This window comes from Bombyx mori, chromosome 6 (assembly GCF_030269925.1).
Source record: "Bombyx mori chromosome 6, ASM3026992v2".
Lineage (NCBI taxonomy): Eukaryota > Metazoa > Arthropoda > Insecta > Lepidoptera > Bombycidae > Bombyx > Bombyx mori.
Window position 1 is genome coordinate 11,817,234 of NC_085112.1, and position 12,073 is coordinate 11,829,306.

At 34.1% G+C, this 12,073-nt stretch overlaps 1 protein-coding gene across 1 annotated transcript in view; it reads left to right on the forward strand.

Annotated features, from left to right (window-relative positions):
- Positions 1–12,073, forward strand: part of LOC101738967 (uncharacterized) — a 111,647-nt gene that overhangs the window by 61,661 nt on the left and 37,913 nt on the right. The gene's annotated exons all lie outside the window — the stretch shown is intronic.

The window sequence follows — 12,073 nt, forward strand, 5'->3', positions numbered from 1 at the left end:
TTTTAGTGTTAGTTAGCAGAAAATTAGTGGAATTATTATAAAATGGGTGTAGGTAAGCTTCAAAACTACATGTATATGAAAAACGTATTTGACAAAATAAGCGACATATGCCCTTTTCGAAATTGCATATTCAATTGTATCGACGCATCGTTGAAGCCGGATCGCGCGGTTGCTTCATTGTCTAGCACACACAGGGCTGCGCAGCATCGGCCCTCAAAGCATGTTTTAATCACAAAATAGTTATGGATAATAGGATTCTTTGTCAAAACATATTATTATAATCAAATATTTGTATTAATTTATCTTTATTCTTGTAACATACCGTTCCCATGACATCATTTAAAAGTGTAGCTATATTTTACTATTATTGAAGGAATTCCCGGAAAGTATGTTATATATATTATTTATTACTGAAAACCGAAGCCCATAGACATATAGAACGTAAATGCGCCACCTACCTTGAGATATAAGTTCTAAGGGCTCAGTATAGTTACAACGGCTGCCCCACCCGTCAAGCCTAAACGCATTACTGGTTCACGGTAGAAATAGGCGGGGTGGTGGTACCTAGTCGTGCGGACTCACAAAAGGTTGGGACAGCCCTGATCTATCTCGATAGATGGTATACTTGCCGGGTATAGGCCAATGAGTTTTTTTTTTTAATAATAGATTTTACTTTTGGTTCTCGGCCAATTAACATTTCCTGCGGGCATACGACAGTTTGGAAACCAGTTCAATGAGACCTTTCCTAGTTCATTAATTAAAACTAAAACTATATAATTTATAGTAGTAGTAACCAAGCTGAGCACGTGCTCAATAAAACCGGTCGGCGTATCCTTTTAATACTAATAAACTCATTAACGATGCGATCATTTGCATTGGGACTATGCTATAAATATGAGTCAAAATGTTTATATTGTCCCATAATTCTAAGTAAGAACGTTTATTTAAAATTGTTATTTGATTACATCTAATAAGGAAGTAATTTTATTGAAGATTCCTTAAATAAATTTCGTGTAGCTCATTATAAATACTAATGCAATTAATTTGATTAAGATTACTTTTACTGTATAATCTCGCGTTTTTTTATTTTTATTATATTACATCGAACCTATTCAAAATACGGACGTCTGTAAGCGCGAATACTGTTAGTTATAACAAACAATACTTAAGTACAATCAAAAAGTAATAGAAAACACAAGATTTTTTATTGCCTTTGCATGCAGACGAGCATACGGCCCACCTGATGGTAAGAGGTTACCGTCGCTCATGGACGTCGACAATGCCAGGGGCAGAGCGAAGCCGCTGCCTACCATTAAGTACTCTCCACAAGCCTTGTTTGAAGAAGGACATGTCATAGCGCTCGGGAAACACCGTGGAGGGGGGTTCATTCTAAAGCCGGATGGTACGTGGCAGAAAAGATCTTTGGAAAGGCAATATCGATGAACGCAGTGGTTCCAGATAATATGGATGAACTCTATTCCGGTGGCGGGAGGTGTGATCGAAAAAGTACTTTCCTATAATATGTTTACGACTCACGAAAAACAGAAGAAAATTGTATTTATACTTCCATCTTCTTCATACCCTTATTCCTTATCATATCGGGTCAGTGTAGCATGTCTAATTATTATCCTGGATAGGGAATTGGCGTGAGTTTTACGCCGAATGTAAACCTTCCTTGGAGCTTATCTTCATATAACTATTACAATTGCAATTGCCATAGCGAAGGACTTCTTTGCTTCTTCTTTTAGTGTTTCTGGTTTGATTGTTATTATTACTAACATCTATACAAATAAATAAAATTGAAGTGTCTGTTTGTAGTATTAAAATAAACGTTTTTTGCTATATGCATAATAATAATATGAATGTATGTACGGCTCATATACCAAAATTACACTTTTTACAATTTTTGTCTGACTGCCTGTCTGTCTGTGTGCTTGTTCTACTAATCGACTAATCTCTTGAAGGGTTTGATCGATTTTGACAGGACTTTCACTTACAGACAGCTGATGTAATTTACAAAATTCTAATACATGTATTATAAATGTATTTTAAAATAAAGTAATGTTTTGTTAAATTCCACGCGAATGGAGTCGCGAGCACAGCTGGTTTTATACATATAAGCTACTTAGGCTATATTGTGGAATGAAAATGCTATTCGTATGTTTAGTAAAATTTTCAAGTCATTACACTTTTTTTAACGTGGAAGCTACTTAAGGTTGGGCTGGGTCTGAGAATCTGAATGATAAATCTCTGACCGATTATTAGATTGACTATTAGTCAGGAGATATTGATTAGCAACCCCGGCTACCTTTATTATCTGTTGAAACAGATAAATCTCTTGTGGACGAATATAAGGAGAATGGTGGTTGACTCTTTTTGGCTCAAAATAATCGTCCCAAAGCATTTTCGACTAAGATACAAATGGGATAAAACAGTTTTTCGCTTCAATGAGTTAGTTTGTAATCGTTTACAATTATTAATTTAATGATAAAACAATTTGAATTATAATAGCTGTTTAAAAACACTATCTCAAGTGTCTATCAAATGTCAGATGAACTGTTGTTATGTTTGGCACAATAATGAGGTTTGATTCGCCTATTTGCCGTTAATTACTTCGATTTTCGCACGCGAATAAATTCCTAAGCTGCGACCTATTAATCTATTACTAACACTTAATATTTGGTAAATTCAATTGGTTTCAATTATAACTACACCTCAGAATGTATTTCTCCGCTTAGTGATAAAATGACGTTTTGTTTGCCTTATAAATACAGGACAGTAGTTGTCGGAGGCTAATGAAGAAGGCACCTGGTATATTTATATCGAATGATGTAGATAAATAAAAGTCCAATTTTTATCTATAAAAAAACATCCGTAGAATCTTTATTATTTTTATTGCTTAGATGGATTGACGAGCCCACCTGGTGTTAAATGGTTACTAGAGCCTATAGACAGCTACAAGGAAAATGCGCCACCCATCTTGAAATATAAGTTCTAAGGTCTCAAGTATAGTTACAACGGCTGCCACACCTTTCAAACCGAAACGCATTACTGCTTCACTGCGGAAATAGGCAGAGTGGTGGTACATACCCGTGCGGACTCACAAGAGGTCCTACCACCAGTAAAATCTGTTGATGAATTACTTTCACGATGAAAGAACAAATATTTGTTAGAAAAACTAATCAAAAGAATATTTAAATTTGTTCAACTACATCACTACGTCAGCAGTCATTTTAACCACTACTAATCCTTTTACATCATTAAATCTACACCACCATCATAAGTATTAGATACACTTCTGATTGAATATCTAGTAATGGAAATAATAATCAAGACTTTTCAAAGAAATTTGACTTTTCGTGATTGCGGACGTAAAAGTGAGTTTGAAAAAACGTGAAAACTGAAGAAAATACTAGATGCAATTGTTAATTATACACGAGCCGATATTAATCCAATTCTTATTTAGCATTTTTACTGGTAGTAAATCTAGGTTTTAAGCTAAGTCTTGGGATCGTCAAATCGGGAAAGGAATTTGACATGTGGTTGAGAACTAAAATAAGCTAACAAAAGTCCGCCGGGACTCCGCACCTACATTTCTAGTTTATTGTCGTATAGACTATAATTTATTGTGATGTGAGATGATCAATTACGAATTCATTAAAGTTGGATTTAATTATTATAAATCTATGCTAATTTTTTATAATCAATACGCATATTACGCTCGTTAGATTAGTGCCTTTTCAAATCAATGCATTTCATAATGTTCCACAACTGTCACCGTGTCATTGAACTTCCGTGTTAGGAGTCAATTGAATTAAATAAAAGTGAAATCAAAATTCTATAAATATGATTACCTTTGAATATTTTTAGTCTTTTACTTTCTTTTTCATTATAATTGGATATAAATATATTAAGATTGCTCATATTTTAAGCTTAAATACGATTTAGAAATTCAATTTGATATTCGAGACTTTTTTTAAATAGCTTAGTATTAGTGGCTTGATACGACCCGACTCACATTCTGGTCATTCGGCTAGTCATAATATAATAATTATTATAATCTGGTCTTCGAATATTACGCTTTCATACATTAATTAAACGTGGTCCTTAATTGTTTATTGACAAATTCCATTCTGATGTTGAAAGTACCTGGTGTTGGTTAGTAAAGCACAATATATGCGTTTTACTGCACATGGTTTCAGTAACAACTTAATATCAGATTTGCCATGAGCACTCTACACCAAAGAAGGTAGTTAGTATACACAACCTGTGAGCACAACGAGCCTTATCTAGCTACCGCAGCTTAATGTTATTATTCATATCTACATTCATTTTAATTCCTTTAGGAAAAAATGTAAACTCATCTGCACTGAATAGAAAATTTCATTACTTTATATAACATTTGATATTAAATTAAAACATTTCTGATGAGGTCAACTGAGGTAATTCTTGATGTTAGATTTATGTGTCATAATATTTTTTTGAAATATCAAACATCAATCACAGATATTTTCTACAATTACCGGTGGTAGGACGTCATGTGAGTCCGAACGGGTAGGTACCACCATTTAGCCTATTGCTGCCGTGAATCAGTAATGCGTTTCGGTTTGAAGGGTAAGGCAACCGTGGTACCTTAAAAGCTGGGACCTTAGAGCTCATGTCTCGAGGTGGGTGGCGGCATTTACGTTGTAGATGTATATAGGATCCGGTACCCACTTGAAACCAGGTGAATCGTGAGCTCGTCCATCCATCTAAACAATAAAACATACACCGGTATTGTCGTCACTGATGACGCAAAAAGATGTAAATCCTGTTTTTGAAAAGAGAAATATACGCAAGTCTTTAAATGTACGCCTACGTGAAACTTTCACGGAAGATTTAATAATTGTGATTAGCATTAATTAATTACGCAGCCGTCCCAAACTTGTTTATTTCGATATCACTATGCAATTTAACGTTAATCTTATATTGTACGAATTTGTTATTGTAGCATCTCTTTTGTTTTTCGAGAAATATAAATAGATACACTCTCACGAAAGTGTCATAAAGAGAACGCTTAAAGTTTTACTTTAACTAGTGGTCCCGCAGTAGTCGAAATTCGACTATAATCAATTGGAATTGTAAGTTTTTACACTATTATGAATGTATTTTATACTTCTAATAATCACAAATTTCGCTAAGACTATACTATAAAAAATCTTAACAAAGACAGACAATATTTAATCTATTCTCAATTTAACAACAGACGTCAAGAACAAAAGTTTGACAATAAATAGTATGCATGCATGTGTGCGTCAAATACATGGTATGTAGTGTGTGTAACGTTTTCTTTATTGATTTAATGTATCTCTTATGCATTATTTAAAAAAAATATTAGCATTGTGCACTTCTTCTCTATATTCTCTATAAGTGTGGAAAATTTCATGCTCCTCCGTCCGCGCAATATTCGTAAAAAGAGATACAAAGTTTTTGCTTCACGTATTAATATATTTTACTTTAATTTTATCATCATAAATATAAAACAAGGAAGTATTTTAATTTAAATTGATTTAAATTTTTTATTTAGCGTACTTCAATTAGAGTCGATAAACAGGCCGTTCTTGAAGAGAAAACGAAAATGAAAGTTTAAGCCTATTAAGCTTTTTGGCAAATTCCGCATGATTTGTTTGTAACGGAATCTTTGAATATATATATAGTCCGAATATATATATATATATATATATATATTTTTATTGCTTTGATGTGTGGACGAGCTCACAGCCCACCTGGTGTTAAGTGGTTACTGGAGCCCATAGACATCTACAACGTAAATGCGCCACACACCTTGAGATATAGTTCTAAGGTCTCAGTATAGTCACAACGGCTGCCCCAAAAGTATTTTTATGTATACTTTGAATGTAATTGAATGTAATTTTCACTGACTTCAACGCGTCTGATTAACTTGAAAATTTGCGCACACATCAAGTACCAATGATAAGTTTTTATAACTTCACTCTAATATTTTGACAGATATGAAGAAGAAAAAAAAAAGATAAAATCAAATTGTTGGTTTACTTTGCTATTTAAGCGGTTTTTTTTTGGTTATAAACTAAAAAAATATATATTTCATCTAGACGAAACCTACCCTCATTCATTTTCTATAACCTTGACAACGCGGATACAATTTCATAATTATTGGCTGAACATTTCAATCGTGAAAGCGAAACAAACAAACTCACTTTCGCGTTTCTAGTATTAAGTATAGATAAAAAGATAAATTTCTCAAAAAATCTCTATTAATGATTTCGAAATATGGAAAGGTTGGGCGCTCAGTAAAAAAAAAAAACTAGCAAAGTTTAACGTATTAATAAACACAATCTATTACCGGTCGGTAATTACGGCCGCCTTCTTTTTTATTCCGGTAATAATTCGCAACGAACCTCAAGGCGATAATTCGATTTACAATCACGCTAAAATGCGTCATGCGTCCAGTCTAGGAGCGGTCAATGTTGCGGTGGGCGGCAAGTTTTTTCTATTAACTGTCGCTTAGAGTTAAAAATGCGTTCAATTTACTTATATATATTTCAAATTTCGATATTCCTGGTTGTTTCGTTCCATTGATTCGTGAACTACTTCCAGAAATCCAGCCGGAATCTGAATGGCGCTAATGATATTTAGAAAATAGCCTTCCATATAATCATTCAGCAATATAATTACGTCGAGGGTAACCGAGAAAAACAAAGTTGTTGACAATGAATTAGCTGCAGTCTTCACATTTCTCTCAGTTGAACACTAGGGATCAGTACAGTACACAACAAAGCGATACTGGTCCACTCCACTTATTTGTATTAACTGTAATTCATATAATTAAAAACGAATTTTATGATGTATATTTATGTATATGTATTTCCCATCTATTATTTTAATGTTCGAATGTTTCGAATACTTTACAGTCGTCGTGGTTACCGACTTCTACTAATTAATAATAATATTTATTGACCGCACTAAAAATATTGAGATCACACATCCAGGACTATGGTGGATTCGAAGACGATTTAGTAGTACATTATTTGTAATTTATGTGGACTCTAAGTGGACTGGTACAGTTCTTTTCAGTAAAATCAAGTTCCCCAAACCTGTCTTCGTAGTTTGAGAACGACTTGTGTGATTTCAAAAGAGATTTTATTATGTGCGGAATTGTATGACCTTTATGAGCTAAGACGTTATCATATTCCTGCAATGACGATGCTCTAAGAAGCAAACCTCATAATCTTACGTTAGGTAATTTTAACGTAATTGTTTATATCCAAATATTGAGATTGTTTAAACCTCTTGGAATCGATCCGATAATCTTTGTTACTAAAGTTTTGCTACCTCTTCAAGTTTTTGTAGATGACGAAACCTCCGAAAGACATAAATAAAAACCAGACTTGTTGCCATGGTAACGTTCAGGTCGCGCATTAAAAAAACAGTTTTAGTGCCAATTAATTCTTACCCGTGGATTACGAGGGTTTTATAAATTTAAATAGTTTTTTCTGTATGTAGAGAACGGTGCCGCTTCCTAGTTTCTTTAATTTATATAATACATACTTGCAGAAGGTTTTTTTTTTTAACTAAGCACGCGTTTTTGTTACATTTATTTTAGGCGATTTTGGAGAGGATTACCTTATTGCACGTTTTGTTTGCGGACTGAGGATCTAGACCGAAAAATGTGTAACAATGAATAAACGACGTCAAAAATCGACCTCTTTTTACAATGATTTTTGAGGTACTTCCCGATCACATTATAAAGTGATTTTGTTTTCTATCTTTTCTACTTTGATTTTGTGAATATGAAAATATTTGATAAATGAAGATAAATTAAGTCTGAAGTCGTCGTGGCTTAAAGGATAAGAAGGCCGGCGCATTCGTATGTAGCGATGCACCGGTGTTCGAATCCCGCAGGCATGCACCAATTTTTCCAATGGAATACGTACTTAACAAATGTTCACGATTGACTTCCACGGTGAAGGAATAAAATCGGGCAATAGAAATCAAACCCGCAAAATTATAATTTGCATAATTACTGGTGGTAGGACGTTTTGTGAGTCCGCACGGGTAGGTACCACCACCCTACCTATTTCTGCCGTGAAGCAGTAATGCGTTTCGGTTTGAAGGGTCGGGCAGCCGTTGTAACTATACTTGAGACCTTAGAACTTATGTCTCAAGGTGGGTGGCGCATTTACGTTGTAGATGTCTATGGGCTTCAGTAACCACTTCACATCAGGTGGGCTGTGAGCTCGTCCACCCATCTAATTCTAATACATCATAGAGTACCTTTATTAAGGCTTCGTAATACCAGAGTTTAATGAATATTTAGCATTTGAATATTTTACTAGGGATAAAGCCGCAAAAAGATTCCGGAAGTATAACACATATCTCAAATATTTCACGAGTTCCGTGGCCGGTAAGAATAAACAGTAAACACACATTTAATGTGAGTCATTCTCATATATCGCTTTCTTTTCTTGTCAGTCAATTTTATAAGCGTTTCACTAAGGAATTCCTTGTTTGCACGAATTGGCGGGTTCTTTAAAATTCGGCTTTCTTGTTTTAAAGTGAAGTATGAAGTAAACATTTATTGGTTTATAGGGGTATCTGTATTTTTCGTAGAGCTCGTGGTGTTTGACCGCTAAAATATTGATTTTTTATTTATTTCTTTGATGGGTGGACGGTCTCACAGCCCACCTGGTGTTAAGCGGTTACTAGAGCCCATAGACATCTACAACGTAAATGCGCCACCCACCTTGAGTTATAAGTTCTAAGGTCTCAAGTATAGTTACAACGGCTGACCCACACTTCAAGCCGAAACCGAAATAGGCAGGGTGGTGGTACCTACCCGCGCGGACTTACAAGAGGTCCTACCACCAGTAATTACGCAAATTATAATTTTGCAGGTTGTATTTATATTACACTATGTTATTCTTTCAGCGTGGAAGTCAATCGTGAACATTTGTTGAGTACGTATATGATTACAAAAATTGGTACCCGCCTGGGATTCGAACACCGGTGCATCGCTCAACACGAATGCACCGGACGTCTTATCCTTTAGGCCACGACAACTTCGGATTGGCACACTGCATTTTCGGTGATGGATATCAATAGCCTTAGGAGCACAGCCAAACCGCTTCGATCAGACTGATTACATTCATGAATAGTAGTTTGTGGAATCATCAATCATCATAAATATTATTATCATAGCGCTCAGAAAAAAGTGAGAAAGGATTATAATGATTTAAAATGTCTAAATGAGTACTCCTAGGTTTTTTTTGTTAATTGTCGTTATTCTTGGCACTTCGGGGATTATTTCTGAAATAGTAGAAACAATGCATTGTTATACATTTGATTTCTTAGAACGGACTTTATAATTTTTTAAATCGAAGGAAGAAGCTAGTGCTTGTAAATCTTGATCCCATAAAATTACTTGAAACTTGTGATAGGAGTTTTGAATTTTTGTTATTATCTTTGCCTTGCACGATATGAAATACAATTAGATACATCTGACGAGCGTCAAGGGAAGGCAGTTTGCTCTGACAGACTTCGTAATAATTATGTTGCGGCTTAGCTTAACCTACAAAAACTAAAAGATTTTAATTAATTGTGATCAATCTACGAACGTTGCTTTGCATTTAGTATAAGGATGGCTATGTATATTGGCGTTGAATGAAACGCTGTATCAAAAACTGACGCACAAAGAATTTTAATGACGGTAATTCAGTTTGTAAGGTATGCAACATGGCTTTGTATGAATACTTGACACATTCGCTAATAACTCTGATATTTTTTTACCGGAAAATCTTCTAAATTAATCCAATCGCAATTACTTTCATAATATTTACGTTTACATTGTCAATACTATTAAAATTTAGCAAAAAAGAAAACCGATTTCTACTTAATAATATGAGAATATCATCAATGACATAATTGAAGTTAATTAAGTATGTACCTATTATTAAAGATAACTCAGAAACTACTGGTCGGACCTTGATAAAATTTTAATGGGACTACATGAGAAGCACATGACCGCCTATTCTACAAACGTATCTGCTTGTTGACTGTTTTCTGGTGCTGTGTGTTTTGGTGTGCAATAAAGTATGTTCTCTCTCTCTCTCTCTCTTTCACTATCAGTTATCAGCATTAGATAATTAAACAATGATTAATATCGGTTGACCTTGGAAAAAGTTTGGCCGAAACACACATAAAAGTATAGTCTCATTGAGAACCCCCTCTTATTTTGAAGTCGGCTACAAAGGTGCCGCATCGGATGTCACGTGTCAGTGTTGCTGTGAACAGATATTGAATGTGAACTAATGCGGCGATTCCAAATTTTTTAAATACCTCCGAGCCGAACCTCGTTCTCAATGACATTCACCTCTAGGATGCTAATGCTCTCGGTAACTCCCAACTCAAACGTAGTGAAAGTGGGCCTTTTGATTAGTGTTTATTGATTTTTTTTTTCTATAAAAATTACAAATTGTACAACAGCCGTTTTATTTTTTGGATTGTCTAAAATTTGTAGAAAGTTTGGTTTTGCAATTTTTTAAGCTGTTCAACTTTTCATTATTGTTTATTTATTTAATATATTTTAATATATTATAATTTAATACAGCTGTTATAAGAAACACGACAATAAGGATACAGAGTACAAGGGCACTTCTTATTTCATGTTGAAATCTCTTCCAGTAGGCCCGCAAAAGGAAAGAACAATTAGGAACACAAACAATTGTTTTTTGTTTTTTATTTATAAATCTAATATACCTATGTAAAATTCTCGTGTCACAATGTTCGTTCCCATACTCCTCCGAAACCGCTTGACCGATTATCATGAAATTTTTAATGCATATTCAGTAAGCCTGAGAATCGGCTACTATCTATTTTTCGAACCTTTAAGTGATAAGGGGTGTTCACACCAAAAAAATTTTTTTTTTAATTTTTGATGTTTTGTTATTTTTAAACAACATTCCCTCATCGTTCACAGCGCTCCAGGCCCTTTTCACTCATATTCCACATCCTTATACACTTCCAATAAGTTAGTAATTTTTTTTCTACACTAGAAATTCTCTGGAAATCTTATATGTGGCAAGACAACGTTTGCCGGGACAGCTAGTAGAATATAATTTTGAAACGAAATACGTTTCGACCATTGAAAAACTAATTTGTTAATAATCTATGTACATATTACACTATGTCACGGCTAGAATCAATTTTATACATCATTAAAAGAATAAACAGGGTATGACTATTTTGATGTTATTGTATGGATTTTTGTTAGCCAAGCTAAACGACCAACAGAGCTCAGAGATACTGAAATTCGCGGCAGAAATACGCAGTACGGTGTTAACTAATGAAGTTTTTATACAATTCTTAGTCGTTTTCCTTTCTTTTTTTTTATCTAGAATCTATTTTATCTATCTTTTTTTTATCTATTGATAATGAAAAGATTATTCGCAGACGAGCACACGGCCAATCTGATGGTGTTAGGTCACGGTGGTGACACAGACATCGACAATGACAAGGACATGCAAGGAGTTCGTTCTTTGTTTTTGAAATCACAAAAATTGAAACATTCGCTTTGTAGATCAATAACATAAAAAAATTACATAATTGATAGAGTTATTAACTGTTAACTAAAAAAGACAGATTACTACGAGAAAATAATTAGGTATATTGCAAAAAAAATAATGTAGAGAGATTTTTCACACATTTTTTGTATCTACCAAACTCGTGTTTTACAAAATGCAGCTACGCGTCTATTACTTGTTTGAGCTAAACAATTAATACAGGTGGATTGAAAAAAAAAACAATTTCCCTCTTACGACTGAATCTAGCATACAATTGAGAAGTAATAAATGAAAACATCACTAAACATGTTATCGTATGGTCGAAACAATAAGTCTTTGGACTGTCGTAAATCTTGCGAATCGATGTTAGAGAACGTTATACTGCTTGTCGTATTATGTGATAATTCTATGTATTCCTTCACACATTGTCGCTTAGAGCTTGTCATTCTTTGACGCTTATAGATATCTACATAAATACATGACAGGTTTGTACA